At 36.4% G+C, this 22,051-nt stretch overlaps 1 long non-coding RNA gene across 1 annotated transcript in view; it reads right to left on the bottom strand.

Moving 5' to 3' along the window:
- LOC123585611 overlaps positions 1-22,051 on the bottom strand; it is a 31,119-nt gene that overhangs the window by 2,977 nt on the left and 6,091 nt on the right. The window contains exons 2-4 of the long non-coding RNA XR_006706314.1: positions 15,643-15,713; positions 6,079-6,238; positions 2,287-2,391 (exon numbers count right to left, since the gene is read on the bottom strand). This is a non-coding gene — a long non-coding RNA (uncharacterized LOC123585611). The remainder of the gene's footprint in view (positions 1-2,286; positions 2,392-6,078; positions 6,239-15,642; positions 15,714-22,051) is intronic.

Raw genomic sequence — 22,051 nt, forward strand, 5'->3', positions numbered from 1 at the left:
TATGGCAGCCCTAGCAAACTAATCAACTGAATCTCTGGTGTAATACTGCCCTCGGTACTGCTTTGTTTATTGCTAACCAAGTGGCTTCTGGTTCATTGTGTAACTCTCTGTGACCAGTAATATTAGCACTAACAATACAAATAGTTACAGCTAGTTTTCTGAGCACTTCCCATATTCCAAGCTCTGTTTTGATCCTTTCTGACCAGCTGAGATGAATGGGGAATAAAGGATTTTCATGTGGAAAGAATAATTTTGTTACTTTATTAAGCACTAATGATTAATACTAAGTTTTATGAAGCCATTGAGGGTTTGGGGATGGATTTCAAAGAGCTTATGTTACTTACCCTAATATAGAAATTTTATCTTGAAGTGGGGTGCTGCCTCAACAAAATCTGAAAGTGTGAAGCCTGAGGATAATAGCATGTAATGAGGAAACTGATACTTAAAGGCTGGAAAAATGGTGAAATCTTTGCTAAAAATCATTGCCTAAATCTTTGCTAAAAATCATTGCCTAGTCTACTTTAGGAAGAAGACAACATGTCTACTAATCGTTTCTAGTTAGATGTTGAAGTGCCTGGCAGTCCTACTGTGTGTTGTCTATTATTAGACATTCAGCATCTTTCAAGGTTGGAAACCCCAGCTTCTTGTAAAAATTGAACTACAAAGACTTTGAGTGACAACACACAGTAAGAAAAACTTTCCAGCTGAATAAAGTGACTCAGGACCAAGGTCAGAGTATGACTTCAGTTGTTCCAAGAACCCAATGGTAGTCACAATTAAGTCAAGAGGGAAAGAGGCACGAGGATGAGGAAGCAGCCATGTACAATAAATATGAGCATTATTTTTAGGAAATAACTTTGGGTATGGTAACTGGCTATATTAAACTGACTGAAGCTAATAAATTGGAAGTCTACAAAGTTTTTGAGGGAATTGTATTGTCCAGGAAACCACAAGGACACTCGTGAAAAAAGTCTTTATTTTTCGATTCAAATGCTGACATCAATTCTTATACTCCCACATACAGAAAGCAGCCTTGGAATGCCTCTTCCAAGGAAGGCATGCCCTCCAAAACTCTTTATAAATGTGGCTAAGAAAAATAATGACAAAGAAGTGGTTCCAGCAGGTTATCACCAGGGGCCACAGAGAAGAAGTGGCAAAATAATTCCTCTCAAAGAGTAGAATCAAGGCCTAGTCTAACAATCTCCCCCTCTCTACTTCACCTCTACATCTAATGTGAGATTTTCCCCGTTTCTGTGCAGTGGCATTACCGAATCACTAAAGAACATTGATGATCCTGTATTTATTGTTCTTCCTCTTCCCAGTTCTTGGTAGTCATTGTAGATGCCCTATATGTGGATGTGAGGTAGGGGTACAGATAAGCTATCTTGTTGTTCATGTGTCACCTAACCATGAGGAGCCACCTGTAGATCTGATAGAGAAAACAGAGAACCTGGGTTCTGAGATGGATGCAGTGAATAAAGGAGCACTGGATTATCTTCTTGGGGGAGGGAGGGAACAGATGTGAGTTTCTTTGATACATGAGGTGAACAATAAGACATTTTGTTGACCAGAATTTGGACTGTGGTTAAGACGATGTTATGTGTTGAACACACTGTTTTCTCTTCCTGGGCACATGCATTTGCTATTCTCGCATAAAAATATGTTGGGAGCCATATGACTTATTTAGGTCGATAGAATGTATGCAGAAATAATGTCAGACATTTTTATACTCAGCCCTTAAAACAATACTGTACAATTCTCTATTCCCGTATTTCCCTTCAATGTTAACCTTGTATGTTTTTTCAGATACACTAAAAGACAGAAGCATCTTTGGTCCCTGAGTCACCATTTGGAGGGGAGGTGGACAGGAGACCTGCTTAGATCTGCATCAGAATGTGGCCTGACTGAAAAATAAACGAATTCCAAGGTCTGTTTGTTATTATCACATAGCCAAATCTATACAGCCTGAAACAGATACTGTAAGGACATTGCAGCCGAGGCCAAGCCAGTTTCTATTCAAGTTTGCAACTGGTGAAAGTCTAGAGAAATATAATCCAAAATTCAGCTAGGCTTTGCACCCTGATTTGAAAATCCAACAAGGGCACTATGTTCCAAATTACCCTGGGTCATAACTGTTCTAGTGTGCAGTTTCTCTGCTCACCAGAATTAAGTTTTCTTTGAAGACTAGAAAGAAGGATGCTACAATGCCTATAGAAATCACTAGATTTTTTTAAAGATACTTCATAGTGTGGCCAGAAGAGTTTTATATTTCACACTTAGACCTACCTGATGTATCTCCAAGCATCAGTTTTTCCAGTTTCCATGAGTTCTTCTCTATATCCTCATACATAGGGAGCAGGCATGCTGGTTGCCCTTTTCTTTCCCTAGATTCTGGAATAGAGGTTTAGATACAGATATCAAAAAGACAATACAGTTAAAGAAAGTCATCAATTCCTACTCCTGATGCCTCTCATTTGGTGTCCTTTTGCTTACTCTCCCATAGCATTCTCTAGAAGGGGCTAAAAATTATGCCAACGTTAGACCTGGTGACCAATCTAGCATTTGGCAAATAGTTGACTCTCTCTACTCTTCTTATTCTCCAGTGGTTCTAGACCAGACATGTTGTGCTCATTTTTCTTTTATCATATTTCCCTTTATTTTTCAAAACTGATATATGAAATTCTTTGTATGCAATGAGAGGAAATCTTTTGTTTTCTCATATGTACTACATTTTTCTCATTTGACTTTTTCCTTCTGATTTTGTCTGTGTTTATATTTTGGTTTTTCTTTGTGTTTTTGTATGAAGGTCTTCTCTCTTCCTTGATTATAAAAACATTTACTTATTATCCATTTAACTAATTTTATTTCCTCAATTTTTATAAATTTAAATCTTTGATCCATCTGGGCTTAATTTTTCTACAAAACATGCAATGGAATCACTTTTTCTTAAGTTTATTTATTTTGAGAGAGAGAGAGAGAGAGAGAGAGAGAGAGTGCATAAGTTGGGGAAAGGCAGAGAGAGAGAATCCCAAGCAGGCTCCGTGCTATCAGCTTAGAGCCCAGCACAGGGCTGGATCTCATGAATCATGAGATCATGACTTGAGCCGCGATCGAGTCAGATGCTCAACCAACTGAGACACCCAGGCACCCCAGAATTCTAATTTTTCTCAAATGGCTAAGTGGTAGTTCCAACAATGTATTTTGAATGATACAGTTTTGTCTGTTACCCTGTCAATTTATTATTCCCCTATTAAACTCCCATTTGTACTTGTTACTGTTTCTGGAGTCTCAGTTATTTTCATCCTTTATTTAAAAATATATGCTCATGTACCTTTAATTTTTTCCCCTGGTTTTCCTCTTACTTGAGTTAATTATTCTTTATTTTGCTGATGTTTATTCATTTGCCTTGAGAGTTGGTATTACCACTTTGGTCCATTCTCCTTCTCATTTTTTATGTTTCTCCTAGAAGTTCACATCTAATTCAGTAATTTCAAATAATATTTCTTTAGAAAGGACTCCAAAATTAAAATTCCTGATCTGGGCTCTCTCTAAAGTGCCAGAAGAGTAACCTACTCTGTGTATCTCTCTCTTTATCCTATGATCATCTCAAACTTAGTATATCTAAAATAGGAGCTCATCATTCCTGCTCTCTCTCTCTTTTGCAGCCTGAATCTGCTTTTTGTTTCACCTTTCTTACTTTCCTCAAAAGCAACATTGGGGCGCCTGGGTGGCGCAGTCGGTTAAGCATCCGACTTCAGCCAGGTCACGATCTCGCGGTCCGTGAGTTCGAGCCCCGCGTCAGGCTCTGGGCTGATGGCTCAGAGCCTGGAGCCTGTTTCCGATTCTGTGTCTCCCTCTCTCTCTGCCCCTCCCCCGTTCATGCTCTGTCTCTCTCTGTCCCAAAAATGAATAAACGTTGAAAAAAAAAAAAAAGCAACACTGTACCTCTTATGGCTCAAAATGGGAAATTCAGATTCATATATTCTGATTAATAAATAAAGTATTTTGTACCCCCCCCCCATTTCATAATTTCCTTGGCAATTCAAGCTAAGAAACATTTCTCAAATATTCTACCCCATCCATTAATTCAGGACTTGCCTCTTATTTAGACCAAGCCAAAAGCCTCTGTACTAGTTTCTCTTTCTTCAATATCTGCACTTTGCCCTACTCATCCTTTAGACGGTTTCCAGAGATATAATTTAAATCATAAATCTGATCATTGCACTCTCCTGCTTAAAAGCACTTTGTGTCTTTACAATACCAAATTCCTTAGCATTTTAACATTCTTCACCGTTATCTTCACTCTGTCTAGTCCCGTCTTGCACTACAAACCTTGTGTTACAGCTATTTGAGTTGCTTCCTACACACCAAACGTGCAGTTCGTGTTCAAACCACCTTTCACATTTACAAACAATTGCCTTCAATCCACTTTTTCTTCTTTGTCTTCTTAACATGTACCTATGTATCTGTCATGGCCTGTCTAATTGCTAGTTTTCTTTTACCTTCCCACATATTCTATTTTTTGTCCTTATTCACTTTGTCCTTATTCACAGTAACATCTAGTACAAAACATTAAAGTTACTTATTTGAATGGCTGCCCTTGAGGAGAATTCCTTTCTTATTCATATTCTTATCCACTGCACCTAGCAAGGTACATACCATAGAGTATGTATTCAAAAATTGTCTGTCAAATTGAATTCAAATTTCTAGTAACATTTGACCATATTTTTAATGTAAAAGCATACATTCTATTTACCCCCTCCCAAATGGTATTCATTCTGGTGAATTGTTCTTCATTATTGATTATAGTTTTGGTGGGGGGAGTAATTCTAGGTCCCTCTCTGCTGTGACTTGACATAATGGGTCCACTTTCTTTTCTGTGCCTTTTGGAACAGCCAGGGAAGGGTGTGTGCATAATACAAGGACCAGAGTGAATGATACAAGGAATAGAATGAATTATACAGTGACTGAGGAACTACCTGGAGGTCACTCTTTTCCTCACCACCAACAGCGTTCTAACTAGAACGTGAGAAGGAGCTTGATTGCTTCTTATTCTTGAGCTTCTGTTTTATATAAAATGTCAGCTTTTTAATGAAGTCTACCTTAATCAATTCATTTGAAATTGTAATCTCCACAAAGTCCTGATCCCAATACTTTATGCAACCTCTAAAAAATTTACACAGTATTTATTATCTTCTAACATAGTACATCATTTATTTGTTAATAATTTATCCACTTCAGTCTTTTTGTGTTTACTTTTTGCATGGTATACCTTTTTTCCCACCCATTTACTTTCAATCTGTCTGTGTCTTTTTTTAAATTTTTTTAGTGTCTAATTATTTCTTGAGAGAGAGACGAGTGTGAGTGGGGGAAAGGCAGAGAGAGAGGGAGACACAGAATCCAAAGCAAGCTCCAGGCTCCAAGCTGTCAGCACAGAGCATGACGCGGGGCCTGAACTCACAAACTGTGAGATCATGGCTTGAGCCGAAGTCGGACATTTAACCGACTGAGCCACCCAGGTGCTCCTGTCTGTGTATTTATGTTCAAAGGAATAGTTGGAACATACTTTTTCTCTATTCTGACAACTTCCACTTTTTATGGAAAGTTTATATCATTAACATGTAATACAATTATTGACGTGGTTGGATTTGGGTCTACCATTTTATTGTCTTCTTTGTCTCCTCTGTTTTTTTTTTTTTTCTCCTGTGATTGATTTATGACTTAGAAAATCTTTAATATTTTTTATTTTAATTCATCCATTGGCTTTTTAGTTATGCCTCTTCACATATTTTTAAGTTTAAGTAAACTTAAAAATAAAGTATACATACTTATTTATTCACAGTCTATTTGGAATTGATATTGTGCTAGCTCACATAATATATATATAGGCATATGTACTAGAATCATACAGGTTCATTAACCCTCCAAATCCTTTATGTTATAATTATCACATATATTACATTAAAATACACTATAACACCTACAAGAAAATGCTATAATTTTTGCTTTAATCAGTACTATATACTTCAAAGAAACTAAATGGAAAATAATGCTTTTTGTGTGTATCCAGATACTTACCATTTTTTATTCTCTTCTTTCCATCCTGAACATACAAGCTTTCATTGGGTATCATTTTCTTCATACTGAACAAGTTCCTTTAGCACTTCTTGTAATGCAGATGGGCTAGTGACAAATTTTTGTAGTGTTATTTGCAAACATTCTTCTTTTCTTCTTCATTCTAAAAAAAAAATTGTGCCCACTGGATATAGAATTCTAGATTGATCATGTTTTAATATTAAAAAATTTAATATATTGTTCCAATGCTTTATGATCTTCATATTTTTCAATGAGAAGTCAGAAATCATTCAAATTGTTGTTCCCCTCTATGTAATGTGTTCTCTTGCTACTTTCAAGATTTTCTCTTTATTGTTGATTTTCAGAATGATTTTGTTAATTTTGGTACTGCTTTAGGTTCACTGAGCTTCCCGAGTCTATAAATGTATTGCTTTCATCAAATTTGGGAAGATTTTAGTCATTGTTTATTCAAATATTTTACCTGCTCTATTCTATTTCTCCCTGCATTACTGGACTCCCAACTGCACATATAGTCAAACTTTTCATATCATCCACAGACACCTTTTTCATTTTTTTTCAATCTTTTTTCTCTGTTTATTAGATGATTTCTATTGATACATCTTCAAGTTCAAAGGTTCATTCCTCTATTATCTCCATTATCCATTTAGAACTATCTAGTTAATATTTTTCAGATGTTGAACATTTCGTCTAGAAGTCTTATTTGATTTCTTTATACATCTACAAGATTTTCTCCATTGAAATATTTTAAGTTTTTTAACTACAAACATATTTTCCTTCACCTTATTAAAAGTAGTTGTAATAGTTGCTTTAAAGATATTGTTTACTAACTGAAACATCTGAATCATTTCAGGGCTGAAGTCCATTGACTGTATTTTCTTTTGAAAAAAAAAGTGGGTTTTCATATGTTGAGTGACTTTAAGCTATAGTGTGGACATTGCGAATGATATTTTTTGGAGGCTGTAGATTCTGTTATAGTCTTCTAAACAATATTTATATTTCTGTTTCAGTAGGTAATTTACTTAGTAAAACTGCAAACATAGACTTTATCAGAAATATCAGTCTTGATGCAGTTACTTTTTTCCCCTTGGTAGGGGGATTCCTGCTTGCAGTCTGTTCTGTTCTTATATAAGTCAGAGATCAGGCAGAGATTTGGGCAGCACTGTTCAAAATTTGAGTTTTCGTTCTTGCTCTTTCTTTTCCAATATTGTCCCCATTTACTTTTCAGCCACTTTGGTTGCCCTCAGCTCTGTGTCCTGGTTCATGAAACTAAATGATTTCAGTGTTTTATCTGCCTTATGTGGAGCCATTGGCATCCTCTGTCAATTTGCCCTCAAGCTAAAGGATATAGCAACAAGAAACTCATCCTTTGCATTTTTTCTTGTTTTGAGTCTCCATTATAGTCTATATGCTTTTCTTCTCTCTTCAAAGCCTTCAAGTAGTTCAGTTCAGTTGTTGAACAGAGTTTGTAGTCATTAGCTTTGGGAGGGACAGTGGTTAGAAGCTTACTTAACCACATTGGAACAGAACTCCTATCATTTATGAATCCACTTTGTTATTATTATTGTCCGTGTACTCAGGACAAGGACCATTCCTTTTTTAATGTTTCCAAATAACTAAGAGAAATGTTTGCAATATAATACTGAATACATGTTTGTGAAACGAGTAAATGCAAGAGAGGTGCCTAAGACGGCTGTAAGTAATAAGACAAATATATAGGGAAAAATATAAAAATGTATTGAAAGGTACAAAACAGTATTGCCAAAAATGGAAAAATGCAATCTAAAAATGTATTAGTTATTCATAAATGAATCTGCACATAAAATTACACTAAAAATCATAACTGGGTACCTTTTATGGACATTGCTAAACAGAGTCTACAAATTTATAAGGAAGAACAAAAAGCCATGAAAAGCTGAGACAACTTTGGAAAAGGAAAAGAACGAAGTGTACTTCATTGACAATTAAAAGACTTTCATAAAGCATATAATTAATTTAGCATGCTTTTGCACAAAAATAGAAAAATATTAAACATAAGATAAAGACAAGAAGCAGAGCCATACATATATGGGTATTTCATATGTGACAGGTGATATGTACAATCAGTAAATTCTTTAATAAAGAGTGCTAAGAAAATTAGTTATCTGCACATAAAAATAATATTTGCTCACTTGCCAAATATAAATTCTAGAAAGATAAAAAACTAATTATTTATAAAAATAAAAACTTGAAATGACTAAAATAATAGTAGTTGATATTTGTAGAACTTTGTGGTTAAAATTTTCTTAAAGTAGAAAGCAAAGGCACAGATTTCAAAGAAAAGATAATAAATTTTAATTTTTAAAATTCAGAAGAGTTGAACTTCAAAAAAAAATCCAAAGCCTTTTCAGTCCATAAAATGTAAAAGAAATTTTATTCTGACAATTCAACAAACTATCAGGAATCAATAAAGGAAAGACAAAGAACCTAGTATATACTACTAGGTGGGAAAGTATATGGAAGGCAATTAACAGATGAAAACATGCAAAATAAAAAATTGAAAAATATGTTCAATATCACCAGGAATCAGGAAGATATACATTTTAAAGATGTGAAACACACTCTTCAGATTGGCAAAAATTAAATTCTGAGACTACCAAGCATTGGAAAACATGTAGGGAAATGGCAACTCTCACACGCTATTAGTGGAAGTATAAATTAGTCACTATTAGATAGTAATATTCAATATCTAGTAAAGTTGAAGATATATGTATTTTAATCTTAGAAATTCTACTAGGACATAGAAAAACCCTAGCACTTATGCACAAAGAGACAAATATAGAAATGAGCATAAATATTTGCAATAGTAGAGATTTATAATAAACAAGTTCATAAACATGAGACTATAAATAAGATGCCATGTATTTATACAAAGGCATATTATAAAGCAGTATAAACGAATGGAACAGAGATACATGTTTCACCATGGAAAAATGTGAAAACACCATATCGAATTAAAAAGACAGATGGATAGATAGATATACATATCATGGTACCATTTACATATGCATTTTAAGTTGAAAAAGTGGGGCGCCTGGGTGGCTCAGTCGGTTAAGCATCCAACTGTGACTCAGGTCATGATCTCACAGTTTGTGTGTTCGAGCCCCTCACTGGGCTCTGTGCTGACACGTAGGAGCCTGGAGCCTGCTTCTGATTCTGTGTCTCCTCTCTCTGCTCCTCCCCTGCTTGTGCTCTGTCTCTCTCTCAAAAACAAAAAGCTTAAAAAAAATTGTTTAAATGGTGAAAAAGTAATATTATATATCTTTATAGCCCTATGCCATGTCATAAATATACATAAATGGCATGGGAATGATATGTAATAAATTAAAATGAGTAATTAACTGGGGGTTATTTCTTAGGTGGATGGCATCTATATGGATATTCATTATATTATAATCCATGTGTTTTGTAATTCATACATGACTGAAATATTTAATATAAAATGGGAATAATAATAATCCTTTGGTAATAGTATTGTTTGGGAATTAAGTGAGGTAATACAAATAACTTTGGTAAAATAATAAAAAGTTGATGCGGCACTGGTGATTTTTCTTTTTCTTTTTTTAAAATTTTTTCTTAGTGTTCATTTGTTCTTGAGAGAGAGACAGAGCATGAGACGGGGAGAGGCAGAGAGAGAGAGGGAGACACAGAATCCGAAGCAGGCTCCAGGCTCTGAGCTGTCAGCACAGAGCCTGACGTGAGGCTCAAAGCCATGAACTGCAAGATCATGACCTGAGCCAAAGTTGGACGCCTAACCGACTAAGCCACCCAGGCACCCGATGATTTTTCTATAAAATCACAACAGCTAGAAATAATGAAAAAATACATTATGACAATATCTAGCAATATCAATAATGGAAACATTAAAAATGTAATGGATGAGACCCATGCTAAAATTGATTCTATTAGAAGGATAGACAAACACCAATTCAAATAAATAAAAAGATAAATTGAGTCCCTAGATAAGAAGGTTCAAATTTGTAAAGATGTTACTCCTTTAAAAATCAATTTATATGTTAATCATATCATAAAAAATTTAAAGGTAAATTGCTAACAGGGAAGTATATTTTCAAACAATTGTGGCATAGTGATAATACTTGAATAAGAACTCTTCCTCTTTTTGTTAATTTTGTGAGAGACAGGGAGAGAGAGAGAGAGCAGGGAAGGGGCAGAGAGAGGGAGAGAATCCCAAGCATGGCCTGAAACAGGGCTGGGACTCACAAATTGTGAGCTATGACATGAGCCAATATCAAAAGTCAGATGCTTAACTAACTGAGCCACCCAGGTGCCCTGAGTAAGAACTCTTTTTAACCAATAAGAAAAAATAAGGCCGCAGAATTTTAAAATAGCAAAAGAAATGAGCTGATAATTTACAGTGATGAAATATAGATAGCCAGTCAACACACAGAAAATGCTCAATTGTACTAGTAATCTGAATTACAATATTAAAAAAGCAGTAAGTTTCACTTTATTAAATTAGTAGACACTTTTTAAATAATCTAGTAATATTGATGTAGGCAAAATTTCCGTAATAGTGGCAAGAAAAAGTCAGGGGATTCTTCCAGAAATAAACAATTATAAACATGGGCAAAAATACTAAAAAACTACCATTTGAAAGTACCGGAAAACATCAAGTTGCAGGCAAAAATTCGAGAAATATTTATTCTAGAAAGAGTGCCACTGCAATGGGCAAGAACTCCAACTTTGTGGCTTTCTGATCTAGGGAAGCTCCGCTATTAACCCTAAGTGAGATGGTAAGAAACCACAACCTTAATAACTTGAAGTGGCGAATAACAGAGTTCAGATCCAATAGAAGACTTGGAAATTATATACTCCAAAATCCAAACATAAACTGCCCAAATCCCTGGCAGATTTCTAAATTAGTGTTTCCAGATTAAAAAATAAATAACAGTATACAATGATAGTATAATATAAAATAATGACATATTTGAAGAATACTTAACCTAAAATAATGCCATGTGGAAATTCTAAGATTCAAAATTATACGTATAGTGAAAAGAGAAAGAAAAGGATTTATATCTTTCTTTTGTTAGTTTTCTTTGTTGTCTTCTTTGTTTCTTGCTCCAAGAGGGCATAGATTTTTTTTAAGTTTATTTATTTATTTTGAGAGAGAGAGAAAGAGAAAGAGAGAAGGAGCAGGGGAAGGGCAGAAAGAGAGGGGTGAGAGAATCCCAAGCAGGCTCTGCACTGTCAGCAGAGTCCTACATAGGGGTTGGAATCGCAAAGTGTGAGATCATGACCTGAGCCAAAATCAAGACTCAGATGCTTAACCAACGGAGCCACCTAGGTGCCCCAAGGGCACAGATATTTTTAAGAGAATTCACTTCCAAATCTTCATTTCCTTTAATGTGTATTCTCTCATAACACAGGTCTGTCTAAAAATAAGTTGAGATATATTTTAGATTCTTTTCCTACTACTACCTTCACTGTTAAAGAAGGTCTTCATGACTTTTTTTTTTTTTTTTTTAGTGGATGATGGTAGGTATCAAACTGCTATTAAATTTAGATTCTGTGACGTCCAATAAACCATAGTTCTGTTTTAAAATGTCAATACTCGGTACTTGTCAGAAATTAAGTGTTTTCAAGCTACTTTCACATGATAAAAGATGCCTGATGTGAACCTAAAAATGCTCTCAAGGTGTTTCAAATTTTATTTTAAAGTATGTGAACCAAAAACATGAAGCCCATTGCCTAAAGAATCCTGTCAAACAAAAACCTTTAGTGAGTAGTGTGGATTTTACTGAAGATCATATAGGGAAAACAACTCAGCAGACCATTTAAAAATGTTTTACTAGACATTTCTGTTCTCCCAGAACTTTTAGAGTACATGGCCCCTGGAGTTTTGAATTTGCTTTCTCCTGTTCTTTCCTACTTACAGATTTACAGGCTCTTTTCTCTGCTCTTAGGTACTGCCCCAGTGTCTCTCTCTAGACTTTTGTACCTAAATTTACATCTGTGTTTCATGCTACAGAACACTTAGTGCATCCTTTCCAGAAACTATCTTTGTTTACTTGAGCCTGATTTTGGGCTGTTCCTTTGTAAACATTACAGGAGCCTTTGTAAACACATACATATGACCAGTAGAGAGTTCTCCAAAATTTTAATGTTTATGGGGAATTTTCATTTTCTTCTTTGTGTTTTTCTGTGTTTTTCCCCCAAATTTCCACAAGCACCTTGTTACTTTATAATAAAAAAAGAAGTTATGAGAAATTGAGACATAAAAACTAAAAGAAATGGAATAAAGATTTATGGGAGCTAAAAAATGATAAAGAAAGCTTCACACGTCAATGGCAAAGGGATGGATTATTTTTTAAATGCTACTGGGCAAATTTAGAAAACAAAAGTTTTTGATCCTCACTTCATATTACGTTTGATAAATTTCAAGTAAAGAATTCAATGTAACAAATAAAACAATATTTTTAAAAACCTAGAGGAAAATAAGGTTAATGTTTAACAGTGAGAGGACATTCTGGGTATAAAATGGTTGATGAAATCACAAGGAAATACATTATAGCAGAGATACTCAAAGTTTCAGCAGATCAATTGATTCCATAAAAATTATAAAATGCTGTTGGTAGTAATATAACTTAAATCGCCAGATTCTGTAGTTAGATGGCATTTATGGCGTATCTAAAAAGTTGCTGCACGTAAGACAAATATATTGTTAACTTTAAATGCTTTAAAAGTTTGGAAGTTGAAGAAAACAATCAAACATATTATTTGGAAACCAAACACAGTTTAAAAACATATTTATTTCCTGTTTCCCAATTTTGAGGATGCCCTTTTTAGTTCACATGTAAGAAAACTAAGTCTTAGAGTGGCCCGTTTTCACAGAGTGATGCAGTCCTCCAAGTGGGGCCCTTCTAATCCACGGCTCTCTGTCGTTAAGAACTTTGTTCAGCATAATACACAATTGTCTGCCTAGTACTGTTCCAAAACCAATGGTCAGAGAGTGGGGAATTGACCAAGAGGAGCCTGAGCAAAAAGGAACTAAACAAATTGTATCCTACACTCCAACTTCGATCAGAGCCTCATTCCTTTTGCTTGTTAAATATATAGGGGTACCAAGTCAGATTCTGTTCGATGAGTTTGCTGTTACAAATGCACACAAGTTTGAGAAACGTGTACTTCTGTAAACATTCATATGCCAGTTATGACCGTTTCCTTAAAAATTATGTTTAAATTCACTAAACCAGAAGATATCTTCCTATCTTTGCAATTTGATGTGAATCAGGAAGTACAAAACAATAATTGTATTCCCAATTAGGTATTCAACAAATAAACAACAAAAATTTCTTATGCTTGCAGAGTTCCAGAAGGCCTTCCCAATAAAATCATTTAGCCTTTGTTGAATTTTGCCAATGAGAATGTAAATTCGTAGAGATTATTTTTTCCAGTAGTAGTTTCTACTGCAACCTAACCTTGGCTTCTCACAGAGGAAATTGATGTATGCTGAGCATTTAAACAAATAAGTAAAAGATTTGTCTGTAGTAGGTTTCAGTATTTCTCTTGTAAGTGATAAGCCTACCACTGTAGTATTCCATTTAAAAGTATAAGTTTTCCATGGGGCACCTGCGTGGCTCAGTCGGGTAAGTGTCCAACTTCGGCTTAGGTCATGATCTCACAGTTCGTGGGTCCGAGCCCCGTGTAGGGCTCTGTGCTGACAGCTCAAAGCCTGGAGCCTGCTTCGGATTCTGTGCCTCCCTCTTTCTCTGCCCCTCCCATGCTCACACTCTGTCTCTCAACAATAAATAAATGTCAAAACAAAACAAAACAAAACAAAAAAAGCAAAAAAAAAAACCCATTCCAAAACGACTAGTTTTCCAAAAGTCAAGGTTATTGATGGGAAGTGACTCTTTCTTTTTTTTTGGGGGGGGGGGGGACAGAGGGAGAATTGACTATTTCAATATAATACATTTATATAATTTTTTTAAATATTGTAACATATAGCACAAACAGAAATTAATCTAAGTAGTGCAAAATTGTTTCAGCAGAGAGTGTACCCGAATTTGTCATTTTGGGGCATAGAATCTTAACTCAGGGTAGTCACTGTTTAGGTGTGTGTATTTAAATAACTCTGGATTCTTTACCTTGGACAAGAGGTATGTTAATATATGAGTGGCTAAAAGTGAGTATGAGGATGTATGAAGGTAAGATTCATATAGCCCTTACTACGTGCCAAGTATTTTAGGCCATTCATAGGTAATCATTACAGCAGCATTAAGAGGAAGGTATCATTCTTATCTCCTGTTGAAAGATAAAGACAGTAATTCAAGTGAAGGTCCCTAGCTTCTCAAGTTCACATAGTTATTTAAAAGTCAAGATTTAAAACCACTAGCCAAACTCTAGTTCAGTCCATTAAGTATTTTAATTTACTGTCTCAAATGAACATGGACATTTGAACAATAGGGATAGTTTGACTTTTATTTAGGAATTTATAAAGTACATAAAGATATTCTGATATCAAAATCCTGAACTTAGCTAAAGAAATCTTGAGCAAGAACAAAGCTAGAGACCTTACATTTCCTTATTTCAAAATATATTACAGGGGGCACCTGGGTGGGTCAGTGGGTTGGGCGTCCGACTTTGGCTCAGATCATGATCTCTCGGTTTGTGAGTTCGAGCCCCGCCTCAGGCTCTGAGCTGACAGATCAGAGCCTGGAGCCTGCTTCAGATTCTGTGTCTCCCTCTCTCTCTGCCCCTCCTCTGCTAACGGTCTGTCCCTTTCTGTCTCTCAATAATAAATAAATGTTAAAAAAAAAATAAACATATTAGAAAGCTTCAGCAATCAAAATAGTATGGTCCTGCCATAAGAACAGATACATAGATCAATGGAACAGAATCAAGAGACCGGAAATAAACCTCTGCATATGCTGTCAACTAATCTTCAATGAAGGCACCATGAATACAAAACAAGGAAAAGGTAGTCTTCATGTGCTGGGAAAACTAGATATTCACATGCAAAAGAATGAGATTGGACCCCTCAATCACATCATACATAAAATTCAACTCAAATGGATTAGAAATTTAAATGTAAGATCTGAAACTATATAACTTCTAGAAGAAAACATCGTGGAAAAATCCTTGGCATTGGTGTTGGCAATGATTTTTTGAATCTGACATCAAAAGCAAAAAAAAAAAAAACAAAAATAAACAAGTGGGACTACATTAAACATAAAAGTTTACACACAGCAAAAGGAACCATCAGCCAAATGAAAAGATAACTGGTGGTTGGGAGAAAATATTTGCAAACCACCTATCTGATAAGGAGCTAATATCCAAAATATATAAAGGAACTCCTCTAACTCAATAGCCAAAAAAACCCCTCATATTTGCTATTCCTCAGTTTAAAAAAGTGAGGAAAAGATCTGAATAGACATTTCTGCAAAGTAGACATACAAACGGTCAACAGGTACTTGAGGAAGTATTCAACATCACCAATCATCAGTGAAACGCAAACCCAAATCACAATGGGATATTACCTCATACCTGTTAGGATGGCTGTTATTAAAATTAACTTGGAGGAAAGGATGATCACTGTTGATAGCCAAATTAATCACCTGGAACATCAAAAGGAGGATTAGTGTTAGAAGAAAAAAGTCAAAGGGGCACCTGGGTAGCTCAGATGGTTAAGGCTCCAGCCTCGGCTCATGTCATGATCTCAGAGTTCATAGGTTCGAGCCCCTTGTCGGGCTCTGTGCAGACAGCTCAGAGTATGGAGCCTGCTTCCAATTCTGTGTCTCCCTTTCTGCCCCTCCCCCACTCACGCTCTGTGTCTCTCTCTCAAAAATAAATAAATATTTAAAAAAAAAAAAGAAGAGAAAAGGTAAAAAGGGCTTACTGACTGTGTTATAGGCATATTACATGAAAAAAAGACACATATATATCCTGGAAAAAACTTTGAAATCCAAGAAAAAGGGAAAAATCTTGTAAACAACAAGTAATCCATAAATGAAAAGCATCACTTTTCATCTGCAACATTTGAAGCTAGAAGACAGTAGAATAACATCTCCTAGTACTGGGAAGAACGACTGAACCCACCCAAGCCCTTACTTAGCTGTAAGAGTAAAAGTTCAGAGTCCCAAATATACTGTGAAGTACGCTTTCCAGGGAAAATAATGACAAAATATTAACAAACTAACCAAAACACACACACAAACAAACAGGCAAAACACCAGAACCAAAACTGCATAGCGAAAGCAACTGGGAAGAAATAGAGGTGATCAACAAAGAGCTATAAATACATAGTTAATCTAAGTGTCTGGGAATGGTCCACATGGATTAGTCGCTCTATACTGGAAGGGAATTTCTGATAATAACCTAGGGATGCGAGCATTACATTTCCTGAAATAAAATACTGATGTGAGGGTGAAGGCAGAGAGAGGAAAGGAGTCAAAAGATTCCAAAGGTCTCACTTTGGGCAAGGATGGGGGTAGAGGAGGAAAAAGAGAATGGAAGTGAAATCTTACAGTAGTGTCACTTGAGAGCTTTGCTGAATTCCTTGCTACTTGCCGCCTGATACTGTTAATGACTGGACATTTCAGCTGTTTCTCAGAAGGCTACTGAAGAATCACTTCATAACCGATAGTGCATGGATCACAACACTAGAAACTACTATTAGACCATTTGCTTCACCATTTTCTCCACGTCTGGAAAGCACCTTGAAAACTTTAAGAAAATGAAGAGCTGTTTTATTCAGCAAATCATTAAGCAGTGACAAAGCCTTCTTATATTCAATGGGTTTTTCCTAAATGCTTTGTTTCTTTTGGCAGTTACCAACGTTGCTATTGTTGGTGGTGTTTAACTGCGTGACCTCCACACTCTTAACAGCTTCTTTCCAGCTGTGGGAAGGCTGGGACCACAGCAGCCCAAGGAAAGTACCTGTTGTTATCTTTCTGTGCTGGAGAGCGTCAGGTAGCACCAATTCTCACCATCCTTAGTCTTCCTGCTCTGATCTGTGTTCTTTGGGGTTCTAGCGCTTCTGCCCTGTGTATGTGTTTCTCTCTGCTAACTATTTTGGATCCTTGCCTCCGCTATAACTGTGTAGGCATGCACTGTCTCTGCAATAACTCTTGGCTCCTGACTCTTTTGCCTCGTCACTGTATCCCCTACATACCCTCAAGACTGTGGCCCTGGCTCAGTGCCTCAGGCTCCCTTTTGCCCTGAAAGTGGGTTCAGACAAATCGTGACTATCACCAAATGGCATCAACAACTTTACCAAAGCTCTCTAGATCTTTTCCCCTGAGGGATTACTTTCTCAAGTGGAATCTTACTTAGAATCTTGAAAATGGCATGTTTCTTATTAGAGAAGTCCAGGGGGGCACGAGGCCCCAGGACTCATCCTGCTAATCATCTGAAGACCTTCAGGAGAATATTCTCCAAACATAAACCTGTGTGTCTTACCTTCACTTCTAGTTTATTTAACGATATTCTTTAAGTAGGATAATTTTTATTCTTACATAAATTTAAGTTAAAATAAGTTAAAAAATAAAAATGTAGATGTGAAAGTAGGATGGGCCACAACTCCAGACGGAAGAGCGGCTCTTAGAGCTAAGGGAGGAAGACTGAAGACATCAAAATAGAACCTAGAGAAGTGGTCTGGGGCTGGCCGTCCAGGTTCCAAGACCTCGAATACCAGAAAGGAAGAAGATGGTGAGAGCAGGGAGATGCAGCTGGGCCTTCTTCTAATTATCCATTCAACATCTGGAGGAGACAGCTGGGAAGTGAACATTGCATAAAAGAGAAGAAGGAAGACAGGAAATTGGAGGCCAGGGAATCTGAGATCAACAGGCAGATAATGAAGGTGCAGGATCTGTAGACTCACAGAGACTCTCCACCACAAATACTGAGGAAAGGCTTCTGGAGACGCAGAGGAGGCCGAAGCGGTGTGAACGCACATGCTGGGGGGGCGGGGATGGGTTGATGAAACGGGACCCTGTGGTCTAAGATTCAGGCAGCGTAGTTGCTTGGGAAAGAAAGGACTGAGCACAAGGAAGCAGTTGGAAACCAAGGTGAAAAACAGAGAATTGGAGAAAGGAAGTTAAGGCCGGACAACTGAAGTGACAATTGAGGGACAAGAAAGGGTCATGGAAGGGCTGCAGCGAGGTAAGCCAGGGACCTTAAAACATACAGGGAAGAGGGAGCAGACAGCAGAGGACAGTCAAATGAGGCACATACAGGTTTGGGAGACTGTGAACTGGACTGTCTGTGAATGCTGAGGCTCCAGTCAGCACCCCACAAGTGAGGTTGGAGCAGCATCTTGGCACTAAGAAAAATATTCGTATGAATCCCCAGAGGTGTTTCTTCTCCTGTACCCTGGCAACCCATGAACAAAATCTCTGGGTCAACATGGAGCTTTCATATGCATTCAAATGCACAACGTAGTTGGACTTATGGGGGAAAGGGTCAACCCTGATCACCATATTTATGTCGTCTTGTATTTTATCCAGTTGGCTGATAGGGAAGCACAAACTTTGTGAAAAGGAAGAAAGCTGCTCTTAGGAAGAGAAACCAGCACTGCATTTGGTTGAATGGTCCTCCTCCAGGGAAGGATTATGTAATGCCACCAAGAGAGAATGATGGCAAATTACCAGATGGTCTAAAATATACTGTACTCAGGAATTTTGTATTCCTTAGCCAGATGCAGCTACAGGGTATACAGAGGTGTTCATCTGTGCTTAAACCTCTCATAGCTAGGCTATCCTGAGAACTTTCTGGTCATTCACACATCTGGGAACTACAAATCTGATTCGAGAAAGCTTTTGCAAAAAATATGTATCATTATCACAGGTCCTTCCATGGGGGTGGGTTAGTGGTGAAGCAGTTTTCTCTCATCTTCTCTCGTTGGCTTTGTGATGCTGGGCTGATACTCTGCAAATTACATTTCTCCTTTGCCATCTGGCTCCCTGTTATGCTTGGCCAATTGTTGGGCACCAGGGAGAAGCAAAAAGACAGGAGAGGGAAGAAAGAACTTGCTCTTTTCTATTTGCTGGCTATTCCTGTGTCTGTCATTCACCACTGGCTCTTCCCTCCGATTCTAGAAACAGTTTGTTCCACTTTTAGGATTCTTCTGGCATTCTCAGAATAAAAATGAATCAGCCTTACTGATTCTAAAATGTGAGCACAAGCTGAATAGTGTCCATCCCTCAGAAGTCTAGGTCTCAGCTCTGGTTGGATCCCTGAGACACCTCCTGTAGGTTTCTAGGTTCTAAAAATCTCCCCCATCTCCCTTTGTTTAGAGTGGGCAAGCCTAGGGTTAGGGCTGCTTCCTAAGCTTACTGTATCTTGTCGCTCCAAGTTCCCATTTTGAGTTGCCAGTCCTCTAATACCTAACCAATATTTAACCTTCAACAATTTAATCTCTAATTGATTCACCAATTTCTTATATTATCTGAATTAAAAAACTAGTGTGATTCTTGTGATTGAATTCTGAGTAATTTAGAGAGGTAAAGGTCTTCTGCAGTGAATTATATGGAAACCTTCTTAAAATTCTCTTGTAAGTCTACCTCTTTCTAAATGATTCTTCTCCTTGTGGTTGTTAAGGATCAGGCCATTCATTGCCATCCAGCTATCCTGGCTCATGGTCCACTTTGGAGAGCTGTTACCCTACTCCCAACCCACCACACTCACATATGTATTTCAAAAACACAACTGTGTGACTCTTTCCCTTGGGAAAGCCATATAAGAGGTATTGTCTATCTCTCTCTCTGAATGTTTATCCCCTCTTTCTCAAAAATCAGCCACCATGGAATTCTGTTGGAAAAGCAAAATTGTCACCTTGTTAAATCTTTTGCTCAGTTAAATCTTCCTGGTCTTTAATAAAGAGAAGTATAATGTATACTGTGTCACCAGAGGTCTTCCTGTTTGTGCTGCTAGTTTTTCTTTTCCTTGAGCAAACAGGATTCCTCTGAAGAGCTAGTGTACTTAATCCAGTCCATTAACAACCTCTTTCAGCAAAGTATGAGAAAACACATCAGTATTAGGATTGAATCTCTGTCCCATAAATTCTGTTTCCTGTGAGATGCTATCACTAAACAAGTCTCTTTTTTCCCCAGTCTTATTGATATATCTATATTTATATCTGTATACATAGTATGTATTATATATATAATTTTACAACCTATATATTATATATATTATTGATATCTATATCTAATATATATATAATTTTAGGACCTATATATAACATATATTATTGATATCTATATACTATATAATAAATAAATATATAATATATAATAAAATCAGTAATATATATTATAAAATCAGTAACATGTATATATATATTGTACAACATGATTATTTGATACACGTATATATTGTGAAGTGATTACCATAAAATGTTAGTTAACACCTATATTCCCTCACATAATTACTATTTTTTTGCATGTAGTGATAACATTTAAGTTCTATTCTCTTAACAACTTTAAAGTATATAATATGGTATTATTAATTAGATCCCCGGAACTTACTCATCTAGCCAGAAGTTTATACCCTTTGACCAACATCTCTCCATTTCGCCTATCCCTCAGCCCCTGGCAACCACCACTCTATATTTCTATGAGTTCAGGTTTTTAGATTCCACACATAGGTAAGAACATATAGTATTTATCTCTCTCTGTCTGACACGTTTCACTTAGCGTCATACCCTCAAGGTCCATATTGTTGCAAAAGGCAAGATTTCCTTCTTTATTATTGAATAGTATTCTATATACATGCAAATTGAATGATGCAATGTACACTGGGGTACAGATATTTCAAGAATATGATTTTATTTCCTTTGGAAGTATACCCAGAAATGGAATTTCTGGATCATATGGTAGTTCTATTTTTATTTTTTTGAGTAACCTCCATCCTGTTTGCATGATAGCTGCACCAATTTATATCCCCACCAACAGTGCACAAGAGTTCCCTTTACTCGACATCCTTGCCAGCACTTGTTATGTCCTCTCTTTTTGATAATAGCCATTCTAACAGGTGTGAAGTGAAATCTTATTGTGGTTTTAATTTGTATTTTTCTGACGATTAGTGATATTGAGCAATTTTTTTATGTATCTGTGGCCTTTTGTATATCTTCTTTGGAAAAATGTCTTTCAGGTACTCTGATCATTATTTATTTATTTATTTATTTATTTATTGCTATTTAACTGTTTGAGTTCCTTTTATACTTTATTTGTTTAGTTTTTAATGTTTATTCATTTTTGAGGGAGACAGAGCACAAATGAGGGAGGGGCAGAGAGAGAGAGAGAGAGAAAGAGAGAATCTGAAGCAGGCTCCAGGCTCTGAGCTGTCAGCACAGAGCAGGGCTCGAACCCACAAACAGTAAGATCATGACCTGAGCTGAAGTCAGACACTTAACTGACTGAGCCACCCAAGTGCCCTGAGTTTCTTATACACCTTAGATATTACCCCTTATAACATAGATGGTTTGCAGATATTTTCTCCCATTCTCTAGGTGGCTTTTTCATTTTACTAATTGTTTTTGTTCTCTGTGGGGTTGTGTGTGTGTGTGTGTGTGTGTGTGTGCAGAAACTTTTTAGTTTGATAAAGTCCAGCTTATTTTTACTTCTGTTGTTTGTGCTTTTGGTGTTGAATCCATAAAAAAATTGTTGCTAGGACTAATGTTAGAGAGGTTTACTTTATGTTTTCTTTTAGTAGTTTTATAGTTCAGGTCTTACATTTAAGTATTTGATCAATTTTGAGTTGAGTTTTGTATATGGTACAATGTAAGGGCCCAACTACATTTTTTTGCATATGACTGTTCAGTTTTCTCAACACCATTTTTGGAAGAGACTAACATTTCTCCACTGAGTATTTTTGGCTTCCATTTCAAGTATTAGTTGGCCTTATATGTAAGGGTTTTATTTCTGGGCTCTTGATTCTGTTCCATTGGTCTGTG

Source organism: Leopardus geoffroyi, chromosome C3 (assembly GCF_018350155.1).
Source record: "Leopardus geoffroyi isolate Oge1 chromosome C3, O.geoffroyi_Oge1_pat1.0, whole genome shotgun sequence".
Classification (NCBI taxonomy): domain Eukaryota; kingdom Metazoa; phylum Chordata; class Mammalia; order Carnivora; family Felidae; genus Leopardus; species Leopardus geoffroyi.